The sequence below is a fragment of the Ambystoma mexicanum genome, chromosome 7q (assembly GCF_040938575.1).
Source record: "Ambystoma mexicanum isolate Mex_15411 chromosome 7q, UKY_AmexF1_1, whole genome shotgun sequence".
In the NCBI taxonomy this organism is placed as follows: Eukaryota; Metazoa; Chordata; class Amphibia; order Caudata; family Ambystomatidae; genus Ambystoma; species Ambystoma mexicanum.
Window position 1 is genome coordinate 138,613,409 of NC_090941.1, and position 24,278 is coordinate 138,637,686.

Genomic DNA, 24,278 nt, shown 5'->3' on the forward strand with positions numbered 1-24,278 from the left:
ACGTAGCAGCCCTGCATATGTCCAGCAGGGGCACACCAGATAGGAACGCCGTGGTAGCTGCGATCGCTCTGGTGGAATGGGCTCTCGGACGGCCAGGCAGCGGTCGGTTTGCCAACCGGTGACAGTACATGATACAGCCGGAGAGCCATCTGGAGATGGAAGCCTTCGAGAGAGCCTTCCCCTGATTGACAGGTCCAAAGTTCACAAAGAGTTGTGACGTCTTCCGAAAACCCTTCGTGCGGTCCACGTAGAACTTCAGCGCTCTAGCTACATCCAGCGAGTGCAAAGTCCTCTCAGCCGGCGACGAAGGCGACGGGAAGAACACAGGTAACACCAAGGGTTCGTTGAGATGGAAGTCCGACGGTACCTTGGGCATGAAGGAGGGGTGCGTCCTGAGCACTACCCTCGTGTCGTGGAAAGTCAAGTACGGGGCCTTGCAGGAAAGGGCCTGGATCTCTCCCACTCGTCGTGCGGAGGTGATGGCCACAAGAAAAGCTGTTTTCCACGATAGAAACTTCAACGGGGCCGAGTGCAGAGGCTCGAACGGAGGTCCCATGAGCTTGGTCAGCACCACGTTGAGCTCCCACGCCGGGGCCGGAGCCTTCACCGGCGGGAACGATCTGAACAGTCCCTTCATGAACTCTTTCACCAGACGATGAGACCACAAGGACGTCCGCCCCGTGGTTCTGGTGTATCGGGAGATCGCAGCAAGATGAATCTTGATGGACGCGTGTGCCAGACCAGCCTTGGCCAGCGTCAGCAGGTACGGCAGTACTTGGGGAGCCGTAATCCGTAGAGGGTTAATCTTCTGTGCGTGGCACCAGACAGAGAACCTCTTCCATTTGTGTCCGTAGCATTTAAGAGTCGAGGACGCCCTGGCCTTTGCAAGAACCTCTCTGCAATCGGCCGGTATGTCGTATCCTCCAAACTCTAGCGCTGCAGGAGCCAGGCCTGCAAGTTCAGCGACTTCGGGTCGTGGTGGAGGATGGCGCCTCCTACCCTGGAGAGTAGATCCGCGTCCGCCGGCAGCTTGATCGGCGGGGACGCTGACAAGTCCAGAAGGTCCGGGAACCATATCTGCCTCGGCCACGCAGGTGCGACGAGGATCATCCTGCACTGTGACCTCTTGAGCTGGTTGACGAGCCGGATTAGCAGAGGCAATGGAGGGAACGCGTAGAGGAACAGGCCCTCCCAGGGGAACGAGAAAGCATCGCCCATGCTCCTCGTCTGGGGAAACCTGCTGGCGAACCTCCGGCACTTGGTGTTCGTCGCCGTCGCGAACAGGTCGATCTGGGGTGTGCCCCACCGTCGGAAGAGGCGATCCACCAGATCCTGCCGTAGTTCCCACTCGTGGCACGAGCGTAGCTCCCTGCTGAGTGAGTCGGCGATGGTGTTTTTTATCCCTGCCAGATGAAACGGCACCAGAAAAATCCCTTGGGCGACGGCCCAATGCCACAGGTCCTGTGCCTCCTTGGACAGCGCTGGGGACCTGGTTCCGCCCTGTTTCCTGATGTAAAACATGGTGGTGGTGTTGTCGGTGAAGATCCTCACCACCTTGCCCTTGAGGGACGGAAGGAAGGACCTGAGGGCCCAAAACACTGCACGGAGCTCCAGGACGTTGATATGCAGGGACTTCTCCGTCGGGAGCCATAGTCCCCTTGCGTGCAGATTTTCGGTGTGCGCTCCCCACCCTTCCAGGGAGGCATCCGTGGTCACAGTCTCCTGGTGGGCTGGGGTCTGGAAGTCCATGCCCGCCGTCAGATGCGCGCGGGTGCCCCACCACCGTATCGCTCGTCGGAAACTCTCGTCGAGCTTGATCCTTTCCTCGAAGCTGCCCGTCGTCTGGATCCAGCGCGCATCCAGGAATTCTTGCAACGGGCGCATCCGGAGCCTGCACATGGGAATGAGGTAGATGCAGGAAGACATCATCCCGAGGAGGGACTTGATGGACCTCACTTTGGCCGCGTCGGCCACCAACATCCGTTGCACCTTGCCCAAGATGGTCCTGGTCCTCTCCTCCGACGGGGAGGCCAGAAGAGACACTGTGTCGAGCCTCGCTCCCAGAAACAGTGCGACTTGCGCGGGCACCAGGTGGGATTTGGCGTAGTTCACGGAGAATCCCAGGTCCGTGAGGAGTTGGACGGTCCTTGCCGTGTGGACCACGGCGAGCTCCCTCGTCTTGGCGCGGATGAGCCAGTCGTCCAGGTAGGGGTAGACGTGAATCCCCTCGCGGCGCAGCTGCGCCGCCACCGGTGCGAGGCACTCGGTGAATACCCTGGGTGCCGACCGTAGTCCGAAGGGAAGGGCTTTGAACTGGTAATGACGCCCTTGGACCACGAATCTGAGGAATTTTCGGTGCCCCTTTAGGATGGGAATGTGGAAGTAGGCATCCTCCAAATCCAACGACGATAGGAAGTCTCCTTCCTCCAGCTGACCCAGGACGTGCTGGAGGGTGACCATCCGGAACTTCTGCGCCTTGATGAACTTGTTCAGACGTCGCAGGTCTAGAATGGGGCGCCATCCTCCCGTCTTCTTCTTCACGAGGAAGTATCTGGACTAGACTCCGGAGCCCCGAAGCCTCTTTGGGACGAGTTCGATGGCGCCCTTTCTGAGCATCGCCTTTACCTCCAGGAGAAGTTGAGGGACGTGAAGTTCTTTCCTGGCCACGGGGGGGACGCGCGGGCACCTTCTTTGAAACTCGAGCGCGTGGCCCCGGGCCAGGGCGTCCAGCACCCAACGGTCGGTGGAGATGGACTCCCACACGCTGACGAAGCCCGCCAGCCGGCCTCCCACCGGGGTGCTTCGGTGGGGGCCCGACCCCACGGCCGGTTCAATCCTGCTTGGACGCGGCCTTGCCGCCTTGACCTCCTTGGCGACGACGGCGGGGTCCGCTAGACTTGCCTCGTCCTCTGTAGGCCTCTTGCGACGACGAGCGGGCCGCTTGACGGTAGGAAGCGAAACCGCCGCCGGAACCTTTGGAGGCGCCCTTGCCTCCGCCGCTCCGAAAGGGCGTCCGTCGTTGCTGCAGGACTCCAAGGGCCCGGGCCGTCTCAGTATCCGCCTTGATGGCCTGAAGGGAATCGTCCACTGTCTTGCCAAACAGGTTGTTCCCGTCGAAGGGCATGTCCAGGACTCTGGTCTGGACGTCCTGCCGGAAGTCCGTAGCTTTGAGCCATCCACGACGTCGAAGGCAAACGCCGTTGCCCAGCTGGCGGAACCCAGTGTCGGCGATGTCCGTCGCCACGGTGATGGCGTGGTCCGAGGCCACCTCACCTTCCTGCAGGATCTCCAGGGCCTCCGCCCTCTTGTCGTCCGGCAGAAAATCCAGCAGGGGAGCTATCTTGTACCAGAGCTCCCTGTCGTAGCGGGCCACGATAGCCAAGGCGTTGGCCGCTTTAATCGTCGTCGCTGCCGACGAGATGACTCTACGCCCCATAGCATCCAATTTCTTTCCCTCGCCGTCCGGCGGGGAAGTCGATGTGGAGGCCGCACCCCCCCCCCCGCTTTCTTCCTGGCTGCCGCGGAGACGACGGAATCTGGGGTAGGCTGCGCCCGGAGGCATAGGGGGGCCGTGTCAGGGACCCGGTACTTCTTCTCGTACCGGTCTCTTCTAGCTGGCGTCGTGGAAGGGTTCTTGAGGAGGGAAAGGCCCTCATCCCAAATGTCGTCCAACAGAGGCACTGCGAGGACCGTCTTCCTCTTGGCCTCGCGCCGCTGATAAAGGAAGCCTTCCTTTTTCTTCTCCTCAGGGCAGAGTTGGAAAAGCTCGGAAGCCCTAGAGATCATGGAGTGGAAAGATCCGATCTCCTCGGGCGGAGAAGCCCTGGTGGGAGGCGACGACGGAATATCCTCGTCGTATGCCTCGTCGTCCGTACCCGTCGCTGCCGTGTCAGTCCCCGTATCATCCCCTCGGGTGGACGGGGAGGAGGGCTGGACGGGGCGCGACGGTTGAAAAGGAGGTGGTGGATGGATCCTTCTTTTCTTGGTAGGGGGAACACCAGAAGGTCCCGGTTCTGGATCCCCCGACGGGAGAGGTTCCTCCGTCGGTAACGGTAGCCTCGTCCTTATCTCGGAGCATAAGGACTGTATGGCCAACAAAATGGCCGCCGAGTTGTCTTGCGGCGCTGGCAGAGGGGAATCCGACGGGCGAGCAGGGGCCCTGTCGGTATCCTCGACGATGTCGTCGTCGTCACCTGCGTCGGGGTCCATTCCGACGGGCTGGCCTTGTTCCACGCCTAGGCCGTGGCTTAAGACCTCGATCAGCTCCTCTTCTGAGGTTGAGGCCGAATCTACGACGACGCCCTGCCCCCCCTTCTTCTTCCCCACGGAGGGTTTCACGGGGGTCCTATCGATGGGCACAAAAGAAGACTCCCTCCGAGGAGGCAGGGAGATTCTGGGCCCTGAGGTCGCCACCACTGGTGCAGCCTCCACAGGCTGGGCCAGGGCCGCCACGACCGTTTCGATAGAGGGCTTGGTCGGATGGATCAAGGCCTTCACCACCTTAGGTGCGCTCACCGCCTTATCCTTGAGGGAGGGGGCACTGCCACGCTCCTCCTCTGCCTTAGAGCTCGACCGGGGCCTCTCCAGGAGCTTCGCCGGGTGCTCGGCCTTCCTCTTACCCGACCCAGAGCGTTGGCTCGTGGTTGATGGTGCCGGGGAGGGTGCGCCCTGCCTGGCGCCCGTAGAGCCTGACCGTTCGGCGCTCCCGGTGCCAGCGGACTCGCGGTGCTTGGCCTTATGTTGGGCCCCCGTCGCCGGGGCGCCCTCAAAGGTCTTAGAAGACCGCTCAGATTTCTTCTTCTTCTCGCCAGACGGGCTCTTACCCTCCAGCCAGTTGGCGAGACGTTGATGACGGTCCTTCATGGTCCGTTCCGACATGTTGCCGCAAAACGCACAGTCCTTCTCCACGTGCGTTTTGTCCTCATGAAGGCAGTAAAGGCAGAAAGAGTGTTCGTCCTCCTTAAAGACGTTCTGCAGCTGGCATCCAGGGCAGACCCTGAACAGCTTTCCGGGCGTCGAGCTTCCCTTCTCCTGGGCCATCTCCGAGACCGGGCCTGAGAAGCTTCTGGAGTCCTCCGAAGCGTAGCTCGACAAAATCTTCACCCTTGAGGGGCACAGACGAATCCGACACGGGTCCCCGTTGATCGGATGTAGGATCGGTGGAGCTTGAGGCTCTTTTGACCGAAAGAATCGAAGTTTTTGTGAAAAAGCGCGAAAAAATAGCACTAACGCTCGAGAGCAATAGCACGAGGATCCCAACACTTGAACGTGCGGTAAAAATCTGAAGATGGCTGCCAGAGGCGGTGCTTAGGTAGAGGGCAGTCATTGGCTGTGGTCAGTATGACGCAGAGACCTGTGATTGGTTATTACTACGAAAGACAGATCAGAAACGAAACTGATACTGGTTTTTTCTTTACCGAGGATTCCCAGCCTGACGACGGGGAATATTCATGAGCATGTGAATCCATGCCAGACCCCATGCTGGAGAACCTTGGTTACGGCAACACAATCCGTTAATTGATTGGGGAACGGGACAAGTCACGTTCAAATCAGAAGTGTGTCAGCAGTTTTGTCTTGTGGAAAACGAGTCGCTCTCCTCTCCTGCCACAATCCTTGGTGCCATGGCTGCTACTCACATTGATGACATTACACCGGACACTAGGCATTCGCATACCGTGGGGGCCACCCTGGATAATATTCCCGCCGAATATCATGAATTCCACATGGTTTTTGATAAAGCCACTGCGGAGGGTCTACCCCCACACAGACCATACGATTGTCCGATTGATCTGGTTCCAGATGCTCCTATACCCAGGGGTAAGATCTACTCGTTGTCACAACCAGAGGAACAGGCCCTCAAAGTATACATCCATCAGGCCTTACAATTAGGTCACATCCGTCCATCTTGTTCCCCAGCTGCCACCCCAATATTCTTCGTGCCAAAGAAGGAAGGCGACTTGAGGCCATGTGTAGACTATAGGAGGTTGAATGCCATCACTATAAAAAACAGGTACCCTCTACCGCTCATCTCCACCCTACTGGACAGGCTGACAAGGGCTTCTGTTTTCACCAAACTGGACCTAAGAGGAGCATACAACCTGATCCGTATGAGGCCTGGGGACGAGTGGAAGACGGCCTTCTGCTCCAAGCAGGGACTTTTCGAGTATACCGTAATGCCCTTTGGGCTTTGTAACGCTCCCGCAACTTTCCAACGGTTTATCAACGACGTATTCTCTGACATTCTGGATACGTTCGTGGTGGTATATCTGGACGATATTTTGGTTTTCTCATCCTCATTGGAGGAACACATCTGTCATGTCAGAGAGGTTCTTTCTCGCCTCAAGGCAAACGCTCTGTTCGCCAAGCCCGAGAAATGTACTTTCCATTCGAAAGAAGCGGAGTTCCTAGGTTTTTTCATCTCCCCCGGGGGTTTGTCCATGAATCAGTCTAAGGTTCGTGCTGTTATGGAATGGCCGACACCGGTTAACATCAAACAACTCCAGTCATTTCTTGGTTTCGCCAATTTTTACCGACGGTTCATCGCAGGCTTCTCTTCCATTGTTTCTCCTCTGACCGCTTTGACCAGTCCTCAGGTTCCTTACATATGGAAACCTACGCATCAAAAGGCATTCGAGACTCTTAAGTCCAGGTTTGCTTCTGCCCCTGTCCTGCAACACCCCGACTCCGACCTCCCCTATGTTTTGGAGGCAGATGCCTCATCATTTGCTCTAGGCGCTGTATTGTCCCAGCCGTGTCCAGCCACGGGTAGTTTGCATCCAGTGGCCTATCATTCTCGGAAGTTTTCGGCAGCCGAAACTCACTACACGGTAACTGAGAAAGAGCTGCTGGCCATCAAGGACGCCCTCCAGACCTGGCGACACCATCTTCTGGGGGCCAAGCATCAAAGAGTGGTCTATACTGACCACAAAAATCTACAAGATTTGGCTTCCCTGAAATGCCTCAACAGCCGGCAAGTACGTTGGCACTTGTTCTTTGCTGCCTTCGACTTTGTTGTGAAACACCGACCAGGCTACATCCACGGCAAGGCTGACGCTTTGTCCCGATCACCCGGTGGGGATTCATTAGTTTCATTTCCAGACACGTTATTAGGGAAAGGCCACGTTGTTTGTATGTGTACACCCTCGCCAACCATGCTCACTGCTATCAGACAATGGGTTGCTCAACATCCTCATGCACTCACTGAATGAGACATTATACTCCAGGACGGGCTGCCGTTTGTCCAGGAGAAGCTGTTTCTTCCTACCTGCGAGGTACGCAATCAGGCGCTTGCCTGGTCGCATGATGCTGCCATAAACGGCCATCCCGGGCAACAACGCACCCTTGAATTATTACATCGCTGGTGCTGGTGGCCATCCATGAGAAGAGACGTAGAAAACTATGTAAACACATGTTCTATATGCGCCCAATGCAAAACGCGCAGAGGACGACCGTTAGGGTTGCTTCTGCCGTTACCCATACCTCCCAGGCCATGGCACACCATCTCTATGGATCTTATTACTGATTTACCCCGTAGGCAAGGCTACAATACCATATGGGTCATTGTCGATTCATATACAAAAATGGCCCGTTTCATTCCCTGCACAGGCATACCATCGGCCCCAACACTGGCTCGTTTGTTCTTCAAAACGTTTTTTTGTCTTTTCGGTTTACCACAAGTCATTGTATCGGACCGGGGATCCCAGTTCACGTCCTGCTTTTGGCGTGCTCTTACCAAACTCTTGGGTATCGATGCTCGCTTCTCTTCGGCGTACCATCCCGAAAGTGATGGGCAAACGGAGAGGGTTAACCAAGCCCTAGAGCAATACCTACGTTGTCTGTCCCTTCAGTTCCAGGACTCCTGGTCCAAACTGCTCTACCTTGCTGAGTTCGCATACAACAATTCTCGTCATTCAGCCACTGGGTTTTCTCCTTTTTACTCTATGTATGGGCAACATCCACGCGTCCTTCCGCTCCCTGATTTTTCGTCTGCCACTCCTGCTGCCAACGCCTGCGTACGTGATCTAGCTGGTGTTCATGCACAAACCCTGGTCCACCTCCGTGAGGCGCAGTCCGTGATGAAGGCTAAGGCGGACCGTAGGCGGGCTGAGGCACCGGTGTATCAGGTGGGCGATCGGGTGTGGTTATCGACCAGACACCTACGAATCCCTGGTTGTCACAAATTATTGCCCCGCTTTGTGGGTCCCTATCGGGTCATTAAAATCCTGAATCCCGTAGCCCTGTGTTTGTCTGTTCCACGTGCTTGGCGGATCCATCCTGTCTTCCATGTCTCCCTCCTTAAGCCTTACCTTGCTTCCACTCGTGTCCTTGTTCCTCCCGCCCCTGTCTCTGTGTCTTCCCAGGACGTGTTTGAGGTCAGTGCCATCCTTGGGTCTCGTTTCCATAGGGGTCGCCTCCAGTACCTGGTGGACTGGCTGGGTTATGGCCCCGAGGACCGCTCTTGGGTTCTTTCCCGTGATGTCCTGGCGCCGCTTTTGGTGTCGCAGTTTCATAGGGATAACCCGGCGAGCCCACTTGGTCGTGGGCCTTTGAGGGGGGATTCTGTCACACCGCCCCCCGAACAAAAGAAGACACGCCCCCCACCGCCCCCCGCACAAAAGACACGCCCCTCTACATCCTCCTCTCAAGCAGCACTCAAAAACACACGTCCCAACAGAGGTACCTTACTGCCTCAACAGGTTTCACACTGTAAGGCACGACATGGCATGCTTGACAAAACTGGAGTTTATCGCCCTTCACGTTTGTGGCAAGTTAATTGGAGGCTCCTTCATCACAAACAATCACACCGTCCACGGAGGACTGTTCGACACAACACGGCACGGATCACGTGACTAGTTGCCTAGCAATACTGCAACGCTTTAGTAACTTGCGTCACGTGACCGTTGTCACGTGTTTCCCTACGTCGGATAAAAGGAGCCCAGTTACTGACAGCGTTGCTTCACAGCTGTTCTTTTGGATCACGTGTCGCTCTCGCTTCGCTCAGGACTTTCACTTTTTGACCACGGCTTTGAACTACGGATTGCTCTTTGTCAAACCCTTGTCTACTTTGGAACTTTGGATATATTTGGCTGCCAAACTGTTTTTTCCCCTAACGGATTGTTTTGTGTCTTGCCCTTACTTGCCTTGGAACTTTGATCAACTGTTACCGACCTCCTCTCCGCATTACGGACTGCCTTGTGTTTAGCCTTCCTTTTTGGATCTCCTGTTTTTGGACCTCGGTCCTGCCTTAGGTGGTTGCCTGCCAGGACTTTATCACGCTCTACCCGGACCAGTTGCCATTAGAACCACTCTCTGGGTCCACGCTCCAACACTCACAGGTACTTCAGTGTTTCGGATGTTTATACACAGATACTGCTCTCTGTAACAGTACATAACCAATTACCTTTCCTTACAGCGCTCCAGGTTTTTCCCGCGTCCTGACTCCACGGACTACCATCTTTGGCCCTAACATTCATTCTGACAGGTATTATCGTGGGTGTCAGTTTGATACTTGGGGACAGAGGGATAGCCCATACTCTGCACGACCATCAACTGTGTAACAGGAGGGCTCCCAGAAGGGCCTGGCTCCGGGTCCCCCGTCGGGAGCGGTTCCTCCGTTGGTGGTAACGGCAGTCTTGTCCTTACCTCCGAGCATAAGGACTGTATAGCCAACAAAATGGCCGCCGAGTTGTCTTGCGGCACTGGTTGAGGGAGACCCGACGGGTGATCAGGCGCCCCGTCGGCATCCTCGACGCCCTCGTCGTCTTCCACGTCGGGGTCCCTCCCGACAGGATGGCCTTCTTCCACACCAGAGCCGTGGCCTAAGACTTCGATCAGCTCCTCCTCAGAGGTTGAGGCTGAGTCCACGACGACCTCCTGCCCCCCCTTCTTCTTCTCCGTCGGAGGTTTCACGGGGTCCTGTCGATGGGCATGAAAGAAGACTCCCTCCGCGGTGGCAGGGAGATTCTGGGCCCCGGGGTCGCCATCACTGGTGTAGCCTCCACAGGCTGAGCCAGGGCCGCCACGACTGTCTCAATAGAGGCCTTGGCCGGACGGATCAAGGCTTTCACCACCTTAGGTGCGCTCACCGCCTTCTCCTTGGGGGGAGGGTCACCACCTCGCTCCCCCTCCGATGGGGCCTTAGGGCACGACCGGGGTCTCTCCAGGAGTTTCGCCGGGTGCTCAGCCTTCCTCTTACCCGAGCCAGAGCGTTGGCTCGTGGTAGATGGCGCCGGGGAGGATGCGCCCTGACTGGCGCCCCTGTAGAGCCCGACCGTTCGGCGCTCCCGGTGCCAGCGGACTCGCGGTGCTTGGCCTTCTGTTGGACCCCCGTCGCCAGGGCGCCCTCAAAGGTCTTAGAAGACCGCTCGGACTTCTTCTTCTTCTTCTCGCCTGACGGGCTCTTTCCTTCCAGCCAGTTGGCGAGACGTTGATGGCGGACCTTCATGGTCCGCTCCGACATATTGCCGCAAAACGCACAGTCCTTCTCCACGTGCGTCTTGTCCTCATGTAGGCAGTAAAGGCAAAGGGAGTGTTCGTCCTCCTTGAAGACATTCTGAAGCTGGCATCTAGGGCAGACCCTGAACAGCTTTCCGGGCGTCGAGCTTCCCTTCTCCTGGGCCATGTCCGAGATGGGCCTGAGAAACTTCTGGAGTCCTCCAAAAGCGTGGCTCGACGAAATCTTCACCCTTGAGGGGCGTAGACGAATCCGACACGGGTCCCCGTTGATCGGATGGAGAAACGGTGGAGCTTGAGGCTCTTTTGACCGAAAAAAGACATTTTTCTCAGAAAAAAACGTGAAAAATAGCACTAACGCTCGAGAGCAATAGCACGAGGATCCCAACACTTGAACGTGCGGTAAAAATCTGAAGATGGCTGCCAGAGGCGGGGCTTAGGTAGAGGGCAGTCATTGGCTGTGGTCAGTATGACGCAGAGATCAGTGATTGGTTACTACTACGAAAGACAGATCAGAAACTAAACTGATACTGATTTTTTCTTTACCAAGGATTCCCAGCCTGACGACGGGGAATATTCATGAGCATGTGAATCCATGCCAGACCCCATGCTGGAGAAATCTCCCTCTTCCAGTTGGCTTAGCACATGTAACGTGACCATTCTGAATTCATGGGACTTTAGGAATTTGATGAGACGATCAAAGTCCAGGATGGCCCTCCACCCGCCTGACTTCTTGTGAACCAGAAAGTATCTGGAGTATACTGCAGAGCCCCAGGGGGACAGTTTCTGTTGTCCCTTTTAGCAGCATGGCGTGAACTTCCTTGACAAGTTGGGTTCTGTGCTGGTCTTGTCTTAACACGAGAGGAATGCTGGGGCACTTTTCTTGGAATTCTACAGTGTGTCCCTGCTCAAGGACGTCGACTCCCCATTTGTCTGTGGAGATGTTGACAAACTGAGATAGCCAGCCTCCCCCATTGGGGTGGTGAAGTGGGGGTTCAGGAACTGGACCTGGGAAAAGCCTCTATGCTTGTCCTGAGTAGTGGAGCGAGAGGGTTGGTGGTAGGAAAGGCGGAGCAACTTGGAAGTTTGGGAAACCTTTCCTTCCTGGGAGCGAAAGATTGCCTCCTGTGTTGCAATGTGCCCATAGAGTGTGCTGTCTCTGTGTCCGTTTTGATGGTGAGAAGAGATTCTTGTATCAGCTGGCAAACTGACCCTGATTAACCAGTCATCCAGGTAAAAATATATGTGGTGCCCCTCTTTCCTGAGAAGGACGGCATTGGCGCTCATATTTTTGTAACATCTCTAAGAGCCAAGTTGAGGCCAAATGGAAGGACCCTGTACTGAAAATGCCACTCCTTTACCGTGAATTGTAACCTCCGTCGGTGCAGCTGGCAAATGGGGATATGCACGAAAGCGTCCTTCAGGTCCCGGGAGTACATCCAATCTTCCATGCAGAGCGATGTGGCATTGTGCGCTGGCATCACCATCTTCAACTTTTCGAGTGGAAGGTTAAGGTTGAGGCATGAAATGTCAGGGCTGCTCTCAGACCCGACTGGTTTTTCTAGTGAATGGCAAATTCTATTGAGTAGAAACCCTGACCCTTGTCTGCATGGAGGACCGTCTCCACAGCTTGCTCCTACATCAGCTTTACTATCTCCCGGAGGAGAGCTGGAGAACCTATCTTCAGGCGTTGAGGAGAGGAAGGAGGGCATGAGTTAGAGGGAGTCGAAAACCTGTAGAAATGACTGATAGAAGCCACAGGCTTTGAAAGACGTGATGTCAGAATGCCACATGCTGAGCTAGTCTGCCCCCTACTAGAGTGTATAGGATCTGGACGCCAGCTTTATTGTTTTGGTCTGATGCCTATGATGAGGAGGGGGCAAGAAAAAAGCCTGTGTTGCTGTGCGCTGTTGCTTCGTGTAATGCTTACTGGGCGAGCGCTCAGGACTGCTTGGCCCTCCCCTCCTGAAAGCCTCTGAACGCACCAAAGGCTCATGCTCGCTGATCTTATCGGGATTGTGCATGGAAGAATAGATTTGATGCTGGTTTAGATAATATTGTCATGGATTAAAGGGTTGCAGATTAACTCTGACACCAAATAATCAACCCAACTCAGGGAGAGGGCAAAGTTAACTGTTTTATTAACAATTATCTAAAACAGGGAGTTACAATGGACATCAACGGACGTTTGCATACTACGTGGCAAATAAAAAAAACCTACGAGGGGTTGTGATTCGCTCAAGGGGAACATCTAATTATACTTTCTATTAGGGGCTGGGTTGTGATTGGATCTCTACTGTCAGGTGGACAACTTATGCCCACCTCTAGTACAAGTCATCTTCAACACTTATTAAGTACACGGTATATCATGGTATTTCATTGGCTTTCAAACTATAAGGCCCCTGGTTATATGGCCCTCTACAATTGGTTGGCACACTCGTGCCCTTCTGGAACATTCAACTCACTTAGCAGCACGTAAACTCAACCCCAGGTGCCAGGGGGTGGACTTGGCTTTACCCCCTCCCAATTAGCCCATCATCTCTCATCACACATGCCTTGTGCCATGCAGATGGTCTTTGAACTTGGCCTTGCAATGTATTCTTGTCTCTGGGAATATAAGGGAGTGCGAGCATGCACTATCGTTATTCTGGAACTCCACGCTGAACTCTATTTCCATCTTTGGCACACGTGACAGGAGACCATGATTTGGTCCATTTTGCAGCATTTAAATGTCTTAAATTAATAAAACTTGGCATGCATGGTGTTCTTTCTTTGCACCTTAACAAGGGATGATTCAGCATCTCACGTTCTCCATATTTAAGAATAGATAACCAGTCTTGGCTGCTTCAGCTTTGACACCAGGCCAGACAGCCCCTCCAGACTCCACGATCTCAGCTAATCATGCTGCGACACAGTTTTCGGCTCTTCTCTCCATGGGTCTGAGCTTACAAAATTTGTGACACCTATATAATGGTGGCTTCGCCTGCAGCCCATTCACTACTCATAGCAAGCTCTAAGATTTCTTGATCTACTTGTGTTGCAGCAGCTGTACATTTATTGTATGGCTTGTATTTTCTGCAGTGCTCTTCACACGTGCAATCTTCTCTTTGCATATGAAAGTTTAGTCGCTTCTCAACTTCATCATCAGTTTCTATAAGGTCCATACGTTTTCTTCAGCCAGTCTTCTCAGGGTGTCATGTTCGTCTTGTTCGTCTTGTTCGTGACGTCACCAGATCCTCTTTCTCTCATTTACAAATTCATTCGGAAGTCACTCCCTAAGATGGTAATTTCTTCGGGGATAAATTAGATAGGGTTTTCTCAAAGGGTACCTTCTCTGAAATATACGCAGCAGAAGGGAGTAGTTTCTTACCTGTAACTCCATTTCTCCAGCATTGGTATCTTTCATGGATTCACATGCTTAGAATATTCCCCGTCGTCAGACTGGGAACCCTCGGTACACATATATATAGTCATTTCCAATAGGAAAAAACTTCTGCCCTATCCCCGTCTGCGTCCTCTACGGGGCCGCCCACGTACGCCCCGTTGGACGTGATGGTATATAAGCCCCGCCCCTGCGGGTCCCTTCAGATTTCGACCCCTCCAAGATAACGGGGGAAAACTTGCTTACATACCAATCTTCCACATTGCAGTCCGGGGAGGCCGGAGGGCGCATGTGAATCCATGAAAGATACCAATGCTGGAGAAATGGAGTTACAGGTAAGAAACTACTCCCTTCTCCAGCATTGGATCTTTCATGGATTCACATGCTTAGAATAGATTGTAAAGCAGTAACATCAAGAAGGAGGTGAGAGTGCAATGTAACTTACATTCGTAGAGACACCCCCAAACACTACCGTTTATACCATGTATGTAAGCAACAACTTATTATACTGATACGAAACGGATTTCCGCCATACAATGCTATGTCATATGACTCAGTATGCACCCCTTGCGCATATATCTACCCGACCACTTATGTTTAGGTCAATAAACTATGTACATTCATGTATACACTCTGAAAAAACAGCTGAGGCCAAATAATAGGCAGCATTATTCTTGAAACTTTGGCTTACCTCATTGAAAAAGGTGGCGAAGCACTGCCCTTCCCATTTGTACCTCATCCGCGTGCTGCTTTTCCAGGCAGTAGTGGCGCGTAAACGTGTGCGGAACAGACCATGCCGCCGCCTGGCAGATGTCCGTCAGCGGAATTCCTGCCCATAGAGCCACGGAGGAAGATGTCGATCTCGTGGAATGGGCTCTGGGACGATGTAGTAGAGGTCTCCCGGCCTTGGAATGACACAGGGTAATCGCCGAGGAGACCCAGCGAGCCAGACCTTGTTTGGAGATAGCCTTACCCCTAGCCGAGGGGCCGTAGGCGACGAACAGCTGTCTGGTGGCTCTGATATCTTGCGTTTTTTGCAGGTAAAACTTTAGCGCCCTTTTGACGTCCAGAGTGTGAAGAGCCTTCTCCGCCGTCGACGAAGGAGATGCAAAGAAAGTAGGGAGTACCAGGGTCGAGTGCTTATGATAGACCGACGGTACTTTTGGGATGAATGAAGGGTTAGTTGATAAAATAACTTTGTCCTTAAAGAACCTCAGATATGGAGGGTCTATGACCAGTGCCTATAGTTCCGATATTCTTCTAGCCGAAGTGATGGCAACTAGGAACGCGAGTTTCCAAGATAGAAATTGTAGAGATGAAGAGGACATTGGCTCAAAGGGAGGCTTCATTAAGGCAGCTAGAACCGTGTTCAGACTCCACGACGGTGGGAACCGTTTTTCCGGAGGGAAGGTTCTAAACAGACCCTTCATGAAATGCTTCACTAGCCTGTCACTGAATAGTGGAGGGGACTGTCTTCTTCTTGTAAATCTCGAAACAGCCGCCAGGTGTACTTTGATTGACGATGATGACAGTCCGCTCTCCGCAAGATGAAGAAGATACGGGAGGATTTGCTCCGGAGTTACTTCCAAAGGTTGTATATTTTGTTGTGTTTGACACCATATACAGAACCTTTTCCATTTGCTTACATATGATTTGTTAGTGGACGGGGCCCTGGCCGCCTGCAGAATCCTTCGGCAATCAGTCGAGACTTTTAGGTTCCCGAACTCCGAGAAGTCAGGAGCCATGCAGTTAAGTTCAGGCTGTCCGGATTGTGGTGCCACACGGTCCCCTCGTCCCTGGACAGGAGGTTCGGCACTTTCCTGAATGGTATCGGCTGATCCAGCGACAGATGAAGGAGGTCTGAGAACCATGGTTGCCTCGGCCAGCGCGGGGCCACTAGGATGACCCGGCAATTGTACCTGTGGATCCCCTGGATCGTCCTCCGTATGAGGGGAAATGGAGGGATGGCGTAGAGGAACTTGCCTGTCCACGGAAACGAGAACGCTTCCCCCAGGGAGCCTGTTTGGGGCCATCTGCTCGCGAACTGAACACATTTTCGGTTTCTTTCCGTGGCGAAGAGATCGATCGACGGGGTCCCCCATCTTTCGAAGATTTCCCCGAGTTGAGTGGAGTCCAGCTCCCACTCGTGTATTTGTGACATAGTCCTGCTCAGGGAATCCGCCTGTACGTTCTTCGCTCCCGGTAGGTGGTATGCCACTAGGGAGATGTGGTGTTTTAAAGCCCAATGCCAGATCTTTTGAGCTTCCTTCGAGAGGGTCCTGGATCTGGTGCCACCCTGTTTTATCAGGTAGAACATAGCTGTCGTATTGTCCGTGAGCACTCTTACTTTTGACCCCTTGATGTGTGGGAGGAAAGATTTTAGGGCCCATCTCACCGCCCTTAGCTCCAGGACGTTGATATGTAGGCGAGATTCGGTCGACGACCACCTGCCTTGGGTTTGGTGACGTGACATGTGTGCTCCCCAGCCCGACAGAGAGGCGTCTGTAATGATGGTGTTCTGAAATTCCGGCTCCTGCAGGGGGACCCCTCTGTCCAGGTTGCGCGCCACCTTCCACCATCGGAGGGCTTTGATAACTCGTTCGTCGTCGACTATTATCTTGTCCGACCAGCGGCCTGTGGCCTGCTTCCATCTGTCTGATAGGAACTCCTGTAGAGGTCTCATGAACAACCGGCAGTTCGCGACTAGGTGGATGCACGATGCCATGGAGCCGAGGAGAGCCGCATATTTTCTTACTGACAACCTGCTCTGTAAACGAAGTTGGCTTGTCAGGTGTTTGATCTTCAACAACCTTTCCAGGGATGGTTTCACTAGTCCCGTGTGGGTGTCGAATTGAGCACCTAGGAACTTCAAGCTCTTCGAGGGCTTTAGTGAAGACTTTTCGTAGTTCACTGCAAATCCCAGACGCTGTAGCAGTCGCAAGGTGGTCAATAGGCTGTCGTTGGTCGACGCTGGGGAGGATCCCCTCACGAGCCAGTCGTCGAGGTACGGGTAAACGTGATGCCCTTCCTTCCGCAGCCAGGCTGCTACGGGTGCTAGGCACTTTGTAAAGGTTCTTGGGGAGGACTTCAGGCCGAAAGGGAGCACAGTAAATTGGTAGTGTGTTTGGCCGACTAGGAACCTCAGGAACCTCCTGTGGTGAGTGCGCACCGGAATGTGAAAATACGCATCTTGGAGGTCCAGAGACGCCAGGAAATCGTTCTTTTGGACCGATCTGATTACTTCCTGTAGAGTAAGCATCTTGAACTTTTGACTCAGCAGGGTTTTGTTGAGGTCCCGTAGGTCGAGGATGGGGCGCCACTTCCCGTTTGGTTTCTTTACTACGAAGCAGCGTGAGTAAACCCCTAAGCCTCTCTGCGAAGCAGGGACTAACTCGATGGCGCCTTTTTTTAGCATGAGCGCAACCTCTCGACGCAAGACGCTTAGGTGTGGTTGAGACAGGCGTATCGGTGGACGTCTTGGAGGTCTGGATTTGAATCTTAGGGAATGTCCCAGTCTCACCGTGTCCAGAACCCACCGATCTGTCGTAATTGACTCCCATTCCTCGACGCAACTTGACACTCTCCCTCCTAGAACGTCATTGTTGATCTTTTTGTTTTCCCGTCGACGACGAGTAAGTGGGACGTCTCTTGGAGGCCTGGAAATTTCTGCGTCGGGTCGAGGACTGTGAGGCGCGCCTATAGCCTTGGGACGGATATGAAGACCTCCCGAATGCTCTATCCCTTGATCCCGCAAATCGTGCGTTTCCCGTAGCTCCTCTAAAGGGGCGAAAGGAACGAAAGGGCTTACCGCTTTGGAGAGAGCCCAGTGAGCGCGCCGTCTCAGAGTCCTCCTTCATTCCTTTCAAGGCCTCATCCACCTTTTCGCCAAACAGGTGGTCACCTTCGAAAGGCATGTCGACGACCTTATATTGCACCTCGGGTCTAAAGTTGGTGCACTTGAGCCAGGCCTGGCGTCGTAGAACCACTCCGTTGTTAATTTGTTTGAACCCCGAATCTGCCAGATCCACCGCTATATTGATAGCATGGTTCGAGGCTTCTTCTCCTTCACGAACCAGGGACATAGCTGATTTTCTGTGTTCTTCTGGGAGGTGGTCCATAATGGGTGCCAGTCTGTGCCACATCTCCCTGTCATACCTGGCCATGATTGCCAGGGAGTTCGCTGCTTTCACTGTTGACGCTCCCACTGACAGGATCTTCTTACCGAAAGCGTCTTGGCGTCTAGCTTCGGAATCCGGAGGGGTAGAGCATTTATGCTGGGCTTTTGCCTTTCTCGTCGCCGCCGCCGATACCACCGAGTCAGGCGTGGGTTGCGCAGAGAGGCATTTTGGCGTCGAATCTGGAACTTTACATTTTTTCTCTACGCGGCCCTTGTCCGCAGGTTCCGAGAATGGATGCCGCATGGTTTGGACGCCCTCTTTCCATACGTGGTCCAGTATCGGTATCGAAAAAACGGAACGCCTATTCTTGCCCATGTGGTCAAAGAGGAAGCAGTCCTTCTTTTCTTCTTGTTGGGTCAAACCGAACTCCTTGCAGGCCTTTTCCATCATGGAATGGAAGGCCCCTATGTCATCCGGTGGAGACGGGTGAATGGGACTTTTCGGAGGATCCACCTCCACATCCGAAACCCATGACGGGTCTCTCGACGGCGAGAGGGAGATACCAGAAGCTGACCCCTGTTCAGAGAGGGAGTCCGAGAGCTCACCTTCTTCCTGGACTGTTGGAGCAGTTGGGCCCACGACCGATCTAGTCGGGCGGTGTGAAGGTCCGGGCTCGTCGACGAGGGGAGTCGTCGGAACAGGTGGGAGCCTTTCGTCCAGGGACTTCAAGAGCGAGTGTAAGGAGGAAAGTACCTCCATGGAGAGAGTAGCCTGGGCGTTTGGAGGCTGGGTGAAAACTTGAGAGCAGGTTGCACCAGAAGGAAATCTGGGCCGTAGCCCCAGGTCTTCCGGGCTCACTATTCTGAAGCCGTCGTCTTCTTTGGAGGCGATCGAAACTGCCTGTTCTTGCAGCAGTGTGTCGGGTAGCCCCATGTCGAACACTTCTGGCCTCCAGGCCTGGAACTCCGTCGACGAGGGAATCGTCGTCGACGATGAGCCCGTTTGAAAGGCGGGGGACTGTGACGGAGTGGGCACTTGGATCGTCGCCGTCGTCGACGGAGGGCCTGCAGGTGGCTTAGGCGGTCCCGCCTTCGCGGAGCTCTCCCTGCGTTTATCCGCCTCTCTACTCGTAGCTGATCTTTTCTGATCGCTCGAGGAGGATTTTGGCCTGTCCTTATCTTTCTTCGACGAAGAAGAAGAGGAAGATGATTTCTTCGTCGATTCTTTCGATGAGGCCTTAGAGGAATGACTTCGAGGAACGTCCTTCTCCGTAGGTCGTGATTTTTTGGCCGGAGGTTCTGACGGATGTGAGCGTCGGGGGGCTTCTGATGTTTTCGCTGAGGCGATACTGCGCACCGATCCTACCTCCGACTGAGGGTACGCTCCAGCGCCGTCGTTCAGCCACGAGACCAGTCGCCGATTCCGGTCCTTCAGGGTTTTTTGGGAAAACCCCTTGCAAATATCACATTGGTCCGCCGAGTGGTGGGGGTGAAGGCAGTAGATGCAGTCAAGATGGCCATCCCCTTCATAAACCTTCTTTAGACCGCACGTGGCACACGGGCGGAAAAGAGGCTTACCCGACATTATTGCCAGCCCAACAAACAAAACTCGTAGGAGTTAGAAGTGGACCAAACAGACAAACTCGCAGGAGTTAGAAACAATTCGATAAGTATTTGAAGAAAATACACGAGGAGATCCCACTATCTTTGGAGACGGTTGAAATCTGAAGGGACCCGCGGGGGCGGGGCTTATATACCATCACGTCCAACGGGGCGTACGTGGGCGGCCCCGTAGAGGACGCAGACGGGGATAGGGCAGAAGTTTTTTCCTATTGGAAATGACTATATATATGTGTACCGAGGGTTCCCAGTCTGACGAAGGGGAATATTCTAAGCATGTGAATCCATGAAAGATCCAATGCTGGAGAATTGGGAAAACTGTTGGTTTTAAACATGACACAATCCAAGGTTTACAGCATATAGAGGGTAGGGGGCGGGACTTCCTCTTGCGGCATGTAGCTCCTCCTCTACAAAGCCGTCTAGGTACTTGTCTTTTTGGTTATCATTTCCTCTTCCATGGAGGCATGAAAAAGGTCTGTACCTCCAAACGCTAAATCCAATATTCTGTCTTGGACATCTGACATGAATTTGGTAGCATGCATCCAAGGCGATCGTCTGATGTAATGCCCACACACAACCCGGTTAGCTGTGTCAATGTGTGATACTGATGCTTTGAGCTTGTCCTGTGCAATTACTTTTGCCTTTGCTAATCGGGCAGTGAATACTGCTGGAAGAAAATCCTCTATTTCCCTCCAGAGTTTCTGATTGGCAGCAGCCAATATTGCATCTGCATTGGCCTGCCTGAGGTGTGACCCAGTGTTCAAATACACCCTTTTGTCAAACGACTCTAGCAGTGTCTCATCCCTAGCTAGACAAGAGGCAGTGGAAGCCGATTCCGAGGAAGGCTTAGAGTAAAAAGAGGCCACAGCCACCACAGAAGGATGTGGATGAAATGACAAAAACATTGCTTCACCTTCTAGCGGTTTAAATCTAGCCTCCATTCGCTTAATGACGGATGGGATAAAGTGTGGTTTGAGCCACATCCTTTTAGAGAATGCTAATAAGTCCATTTCAAGCGAGATGCCAGAACGATTAGCTGGTCTCATTGATAGGATCTCTGCTAAAACGCACCCTTTGGACTGCTCCTGTTAAGGTGTAAGCACCGCAAGGAATTCCACCAGCCCCCCTCCCTATGATCATGGAATGCTTTAGCAGACAAGGTATCCTCCTGCTCTTCATTCTTAATATCTTGGTGCTGAGGACATTTGTCCGGCTGTGGTGGTAGAAGGGGCCAAATGCTACTCTTGGGTATCTTTTATTGGAGGCAAAGTCAGCAAGACAGGAGCTTGCCATGGAGTTGGAGCAGCCAGAACTAGCTGGAGAGATGGCTGCACCAGTGGAGGAGCGGGTGGTGGAGGAAAAGGTGGCATTGGCTGTGGTACCTAGGGATGGAGCTTTGAGGCTGCATTTGCGGCACCACCTCCTTAATTAGGCTCTTGAGAATACCTGTCATCTGTTGCAATCTCATCAGCTGCATTAACTGGTCAAAAAACCTTTCATCACATGCTGCTTATGATTCCTGATGTGTTTGCGGTGCAGAGGACTGGGCTGAAGCTGTTGGTGTCCAAGTAGTCAAAGGTGATCCAAAGGGTTGTCTAGGGTGGTAGGCACCCTCCTCTGTATATCTCCCAGCGAACGTGTGAAAAGAAGTACACCAAGGTACCTTTGATTGAGGATGCTCTCCTTTAGGATAAGAATCTCTAAAATGAGGGTGGGCAGCCTGTGATGAATGGATAACTGAAGGCATCTGAAGATGAGCATATCGAAGAATGGGCCTCCTCATCCGATGGAGACACTGAGGTGCCCGATTGTCTGGATGTCATTTCCATGAAACGTCTGTGAGGAATACATTGAAGCTGCGAGCTCGGCGCAGAGCCTTGTTGTTTAGGCCCCTGAGAGCCCTCAAGATTCGACTCAGTACTGTGGCCGACCTCAGAGTTACTTCCATGATGGTTGCTGCCCTCATGCTTTCACATGGTAGTCTGGTCATATCTATGCGTGGACCTGGTATTATAGCTGTGAGCTACTGAAGTCTGGTGGTAGGACAAGCGGGCCCCTCAATGGCCGACCTGGTAGAGTCCAAGGACCCCTCAGTGCGAGCACCGATAGCCTTAGGGGCCTCAAGCCGGTCACAAGTGCGAAGATCTCGTGGACCCCTCTCAGTGGACTAACTCCTCTGAAAGAGACCTCCCCTCTGAGGTACTGTAGAAAAGGGATGTTACCTGTTTGCAACTTTTTGATTTGCGTCAAGTGAAGGCCTTGAGATGATACAGAGGAAAATGCGACAATATCTCCCACCACCTGGACAAGCAGCTCTTCAAAGTCCTCAGAGTAAGTGCATCACACACTGCCCAGGAATCCCACCGGTCCCCAAACACTTCAGACAGAGTAAGGGGGTCTAAAGCCAGAAAAGATCCCTCCCAGGAGGCGGACCTAGTAAACCCACTCGCTACCAACATGCGCTGGTGAGCAAGGCGCCGGAGTCCGGATGAACGGATAATAACAAAGATGGGTAAAACTGCTACGCAGTAAAGGATTTGTGCGTTGACACGGGGCAGGTCTGTTCCAGTCTGTGCAGAAAAGAGGGATCCAGTCCTCTGCACCACAAACACATCAGGAATCATAGGCAGCATGTGAGGAAACTCGCCACAGTGCATTAGAAACAGAAATGCACCTACAAAATCTGTTTTTTCCGATACCCTTTCCCTTCTCATATCCATAAAATCTCCCAGGCTTATTCAGCAATGTGATGGAGGCTGTGGTGATAACGGAACCCTAGCAGACATGTCAGGGATTGTCTGGAAGGAAATCCTTTCTAGAATGAAGGAAATTACGGGCAGAATTATACCTATGGATCCCCTGCTAGTGGTATTATGGGATCTCGAGGAGGGAATTTAACCTTTAGAAAGCCCAGCAGCCGAGTTAATAAAACACATATTGCCTGCTGCTACAGCGACCCTCTCCAAAAATTGGGAAAGCCCACTGGGGAACATGTGATGGATCAAGGTCTGGGAAATATAACTATCATAAAACACCTCAGCCCTTATTGATAATCGATTTCAGAAGAATATGCAAACATGGTCCTCATTCATAACCTACTACAGAGACAATCCACACTTGGTTTTCAGGTCCTCCCTCTACACACATGTTCCCATTTTCTGATTATGTACATGGAAGAAAACTCACTTTGGCTCATCCGAACAAGTAAAATTGTAAATTCTTCTTGCAAGGATTTAAAGAAAGGTCCTCTGGCAACATTCATGACACTATATGGACTTACTACTCAAATGTAATTTTGTTCAGTGATAAATAGCACTCTAAAGCTGATTCATTGTGTTTGCGTATGCTATCTTTTTGTTTTATTTTGTAATGATAGATTTGACAGATAAAAATATATTAAGAAAAAGAAAATGGGACTAAAGGTGGCCTAACCAGTATTTAGGGCCCAAAGATTGACATGGGGGCAAGTTAACAGTCAATAATACCTTTCTGCTGTTCTTGCCTTGCTTTAATGGTGCTGTGCGAGCGGTTCAAACCAGGCTAGAATGCGGCAGTCACATTGTTCAAGATGCGGAGCAGGTGGCGAGCTGAATTTTGCTGTCGTTAGAAACAGCATTTGAAGACGTGCGGATCGTGTGGGCCACCAGCGTTGGTTGAAGGGTGAAGATGCTGGTGACTGGATGTACAGTTTGAGTCAGGCAGTTCGATGTAGCGTTCGAGGGTCGCGGTTTGCGGAGGAATCCGGAGTCGAATTGATCAGCAATTTGTATCTGCAACGAAGATGCTAGTGGTCCGAAAAGCAGACCATACATGGCAGTTCCAGCGATGACCTATTTTGAGCAGGGGAAACACCACACTCTCCTGGTTTGTTGCAGCGGCTAACTCGTTCGAATGTGCAGCACAATGACTCAAAGATTAAGCGAGTGCTAAAGGCAGTTCCAGAGGGTCTTGTTGGTTCAACTGTGTTGAACATGTTCGAAACATGGCTCAAAGTGGTTCAACTGTGAAAACACAGGGATCCTGGCTGTTCTGGCTCTTAGGTTGCTATGTGTCCCAATCCAGGTGCTGAGGGACAAGATAGGTCCTTGTTCTACCAAACACAGCGCAGTATGGCAAACACCTTCAGGAGTCCTTTACCTTCAGTTAGGTGCTGGTTACCCGTGTAGCTGGCACTGAGGCAGGTCTTGCTACAGCAGCATGTTACCCCCAAAGTGCCCTGAAGATGGTTAAGGAGCACAACCCACCTCTGCCATGGACCCTCCATCTTCACCTCACTGGAGGAGGGCTTTGGAGAATCATTTCTCCCAAAAGAGGTCCACTTAAGTTCTTCCTTCTGCCTGGATGGTCCAAAATTTAACTAAAGGAGTGGGAGACCCCCTCTTTTATAGGCAAAAGTCCACAGGTGATTGGACAAAAGCAGGTCTTTAAGGGGTCCAATCCCTGCCCCTGAGACAGGTGACCCTTGCCTTCTGACATCATCCCTAAAGTGCTTAATGCTAAAGGAAGTGGAGGGGCAGGAAAGAAAGAGGTACAAAGAGAAACAAGATTGTGCAACCCTTCCCCAGTTGTGCTATGCCCCTCCTGTCTACACTAACCCTGTCCCCTTCTCAGACCTGTACAATGAAAGGCAGTTCTGTATGCAACACCCTGGTGTGAGGCTAGTCCTTTTGTGTTGGGAGTGCCCTTTGGTTCCTGTTTCCCAGCACA

The 24,278-nt window shown here is 52.8% G+C and overlaps 1 protein-coding gene across 2 annotated transcripts in view; it reads right to left on the reverse strand.

Annotated features, from left to right (window-relative positions):
• The window catches only part of ABCC4 (ATP binding cassette subfamily C member 4 (PEL blood group)), a 2,280,107-nt gene that overhangs the window by 415,758 nt on the left and 1,840,071 nt on the right, over window positions 1-24,278 (reverse strand). The gene's annotated exons all lie outside the window — the stretch shown is intronic.